The sequence below is a fragment of the Moschus berezovskii genome, chromosome 4 (genome assembly GCF_049115385.1).
Source record: "Moschus berezovskii isolate FMDL1 chromosome 4, NW_MosBer_1.0, whole genome shotgun sequence".
In the NCBI taxonomy this organism is placed as follows: Eukaryota; Metazoa; Chordata; class Mammalia; order Artiodactyla; family Moschidae; genus Moschus; species Moschus berezovskii.
This window is the reverse complement of record NC_142463.1, coordinates 113,891,750-113,896,398: the sequence shown is the minus strand read 5'-3', so window position 1 is coordinate 113,896,398 and position 4,649 is coordinate 113,891,750. Positions and strand designations below refer to the sequence as shown.

The 4,649-nt window shown below is 38.3% G+C and overlaps 1 pseudogene; it reads left to right on the top strand.

The window, feature by feature from the left end:
- Window positions 1-953, top strand: LOC129540441 (olfactory receptor 6K3-like; annotated as a pseudogene).
- The last annotated feature ends 3,696 nt before the right edge of the window (window positions 954-4,649 follow it).

The window sequence follows — 4,649 nt, the reverse complement described above, 5'->3', positions numbered from 1 at the left end:
TGTTGTGTACCCTTTCCTTTATTCACAGGTAGTTCTGCTGGGGATATGGACCTATCAGCAGTGACTGAATTTGTCATCACTGACTTTCCTCAGATCCAGGAAGGTAGTCTTCAGTATTTCTTTCCTTTACTTTTCATCTATATTTTTATTGTCATGGGAAATCTACTGATCTTTTTGCAGTAAGGCTGGATACCCAGCTCCACGATCCCATGTATAATTTCATCAGTATCTTTTCCTTTCTGGAATCTGGTATATCACAGCCATCATTCCCAAGATGCTCTCCAATCTCATCAGTGAAATAAAGGACGATCTCTATTACTGGCTGCCTCTTGCAGATGTATTTCTTCCTTTCACTTGGAAATTCAGAGGGAATCTTGCTAATCATCATGGCCATTGACAGATATGTTATAATCTGCAACCCTCTTCACTATCAAATGATCATGACTGCCCGTCTTTGCGCTCTGCTTTCTGTAGGCTCCTGTATCTTTGGCTTCTTCATCCTGCTTCCTCAGATTGTAATGATTTTAACATAGCCTTTCTGTGATCTCAGTCAAATCCATCCAATCTTCTGTGACTTGGTCCCAGTTCTAAGCCTGGCCTGCACAGACACATCCATGATTCTGATTGAAGATATAATCCATGCTGCAGCCATCATCATTACTCTAGAATTATCACCATGATCCTGAAGATTCCTTCTGTTGAAGGTCAACAAAAGTCTTTTTGTATCTATGCAGGCCATCTCACAGTTTTCCTGATATTTTTTGGCAGTGTGTCCCTCATGTACATGTGTTTCAATGCCACTTATCCATTTTGGACACAGCCATTGCACTGATGTTTACTCTTCTTACCCCAATCTTTAATCCTATCATCTATAGTCTGAGAAAAAGGACATGAAGAATGCAATTAGAAAACTATTCTGTATTCAAAGAGTATTGAACACATCTGAAGGTTAATTCTGAGCTACAGATTGCCTTTCACTCTTTTAATATTTCTCTAACAGATTAAAATATGAAATTATTCTCTCTCTAGTTTTTTGTCACATTGAATCATCTGTCTGCTATCCTGATTATTTTATTAGGAAAACACATTTATGTTCTGCCATCGCTATGAAACTTGATGAATATTTCATCAAAAATTTTATTATGGAGCTTAAAGATTTTCTTCTTTCTTCTGAAAATTTACAATTAAAGGACAAATTTCTCACCATTTTAGAGGGTTAGAATTACACTTCAGAAGTTGGTCAAGTGCTTCAAGGCATTATGTCTTTATTAAGGAAATAAACCTTGGGAATATTATCGATATAATTATGAATTATGGATTCCCTGATTCAGTTCAGTTCAGTTCAGTCACTCAGTTGTGTCTGACTCTTTGTGACCTCATGGACTGCAAAACGCTAGGCTTCTTTGTCCATCACCAACTCCTGGAGCCTACTCAAACTCAAGTCCATTGCATCAGTGATGCCAACCAACCATCTCATCCTCTGTTGTCCCCTTCTCCTCCCACCTTCAATCTTTTCCAATGGGTCAGTTCTTCACATCAGATGGCCAAAGTATTGAAGTTTCAGCTTCAGCATCAGTCCTTCCAATGAATATTCAGGACTGATTCCCTTTAAGATGGACTGGTTGGATCTCCTTGCAGTCCAAAGGACTCTCAAGAGTCTTCTCCAACAACACAGTTCAAGAGCATCAATTCTTTGGCACTCAACTTTCTTTATAGTCCAACTCTCACATCCATACATGACTACTGGAAAAACCATAGCTTTGACTAGATGGACCTTTGTTGGTAAAGTAATGTCTCAGCTTTTTAATATGCTGTCTATGTTGGTCATAGCTTTTCTTCCAAGGAGCAAGTGTCTTAATTTCATGGATGCAGTCACCATCTTCAGTGATTTTGGAGACCCCCAAAATAAAGTCTGACACTGTTTCCATTGTTTCTCCATCTATTTGCCATGAAGCGATGGGACCAGATTCCATGATCTTAGCTTTCTGAATGTTGAGCTTTAAGCCAACTATTTCACTCTCCTATTTCACTTTCATCAAGAGGCTCTTTAGTTCTTCTTCACTTTCTGCCATGAGAGTGGTGTCATCTGCATATCTGAGGTTATTGATATTTCAGCTTGTGCTTCATCCAGCCCAGCATTTCACATGATATACTCTGCATATAAGTTAAATAAGCAGGGTGAAAATATACAGCCTTGACATATTCCTTTCCCAATTTGGAACCAGTCTGTTGTTTCCTGTCCAGTTCTAGCTTGCTTCTTGACCTGCATGCAGAATTCTCAGAAAGCACGTTAGGTGGTCTGGTATTCCCATTACCTGATTAAGTTTGTCCAGAAGCAGATAGCTAAGAAAAACAAAAATAGTACTTGCAGAAGTAAATTACAGTTTAATTTTTAGTTTTGTAGTTAACTTTTCTTTATTACAATAAGCATATGTGTTTAGTAAGACAATTCTCAATATTGTTCAGTTCAGTTCAGTCGATCAGTAGTGTCCGACTCTTTGCGACCCCATGAATCACAGCACGCCAGGCCTCCCTGTCCATCACCAACTCCCGGAGTTCACTCAAACTCATGTCCATCGAGTCGGTGATGCCATCCAGCCATCTCATTCTCTGTCGTCCCCTTCTCCTCCCGCCCCCAATCCTTCCCAGCATCAGAGTCTTTTCCAGTGAGTCAACTCTTCACATGAGGTGGCCAAAGTATTGGAGTTTCAGCTTTAGCATCAGTCCTTCCAATATTGTTAGACATGTCCATAAGAAAACTAGACTGTGGAATCATAGAATTGTAGAGTTGCAACTACTGAGCCCATGTTCTGCAACTATTGAAGGCTGCTTGCTCTAGATTCCGTGCTCTGAAGCAAGAGAAGCGATGAGAAGCCCCCACACTGCAGCTAGAAAATAGCCCCAGCTCACTGATACTAGAGTCCACTGAAACTAGAGTCCACTCAGCAATGAAGTCCCAGCACAACACATAAACAAGATTATTTTTTTAAAGTAATTGACTTTCTCAGCTTTTCTGAGAATACTATATAATATGTGAATAAGAAAAGACACATTTTACAAAAGAGAAGGGAGAAGAAATTTTTCTTGCTCTGAAAGCAATGAACTCATTGACATTAGAGAACAAATAGACTGTGAAAGTATGTCCTTCCACACTGCTGCCGTTGATGCCCATTTGCCACCATTTGTGAAGAAAGCTGATCACCAAAGAATTGATGCTTTTGAACTGTGGTGCTGGAGAAGACTCTTGAGAGTCCCTTGGACTGCAAGGAGATCCAACCAGTCCATTCTAAAGGAGATCAATCCTGGGTGTTCATTGGAAGGACTGATGCTAAAGCTGAAACTCCAATACTTTGGCCACCTCATGCGACGAGTTGACTCACTGGAAAAGACTCTGATGCTGGGAGCGATTGAGGGTAGGAGGAGATGGGGACGACAGAGAATGAGATGTCTGGATGGCATCACCGACTCTGTGGACATGAGTTTGAGTGAACTCCAGCAGTTGGTGATGGACAGGGAGGCCTGGCGTGCTGTGATTCATGGGGTAGTGGAGAGTCGGACACAACTGAGCGACTGAACTAAACTGAACTGAACTGAACTTGAGTTACCATGACAACTCTCTTCAGGATTCAAGCCCACAGTTAAAGCTAGTCTGCTAGGTTAACCAAAGAAGGCACTGTTGTCATTCAATCCTTTTTATCTAGATTTCCTAACACCTGGATAAGGGCAAATATAGGCTCATTAATGAAGCATTTCTTCTTTAAAAGCAAATTGTCACTCTCTTTTTTTTGTAAATTTATAATATTCTTATAGAAATAGTTTTATTTCTAAAAATAGTGCACTGATGAAACATAGATTATGCCTGAAAAGTAAATTTGCCAAATGCTGCTGACTCTAAAAACAGTTTTCATGGAAGAAAATTAGATAATTGCATATGCAAAGGGGAATATAGTATATTTCTTAACTTTAAATTTATATTTTAGTAAAAATTTGGTAGAAACATCAAGGAAAAATATTTCCTGATTATTTTCAATGGTTAAAAACAAACATGTTATACACAATGGTAGTTAATACATATTTGGCTTCACAATGTATTCTAATCTACTAAATAACGTTATTTGATGGAGGTGAGGAGAAAAGCTCTCTAGTCCTTCTTCCTAGCATGGCAAACCCTTGAACTGAGCTTACTAAACCACTGTTTGTGAATGTGCCAAAGATGTGACACCATGGTTATGCTACTTTATCAAGAAATTTCTCAGGCATCTTCCACAATAAATATAAATACTAATAGGAAAAAAGTTAATATACATATTATATTTTACTATGTTTACAATAAATTGCAAACTAATTAGCTTGAACCAGTAGCACCCTCAGTTAAACAAAGCAATTTTTCAACATTAAGGATGTACAATTAAAAAATACTAAAATTCAGGCATCAAGTTAACTTTATCAATTTAATTTTGCCTTTTCTTGTCAAAATATATTTTCAAAACTCAGAGCTCAGAAGTCTGGTACTTGAAAAATTCTTTGCTGAGCTTCTCATATTTTTGCTTGGAAATTGCTGCCATTTATTATAAAGTTTTACAAATTATTCATCTTGATGCAAATAGCTAGAGTCAGAGAAAATGTGATGTAGATAACAGATTGGAAAC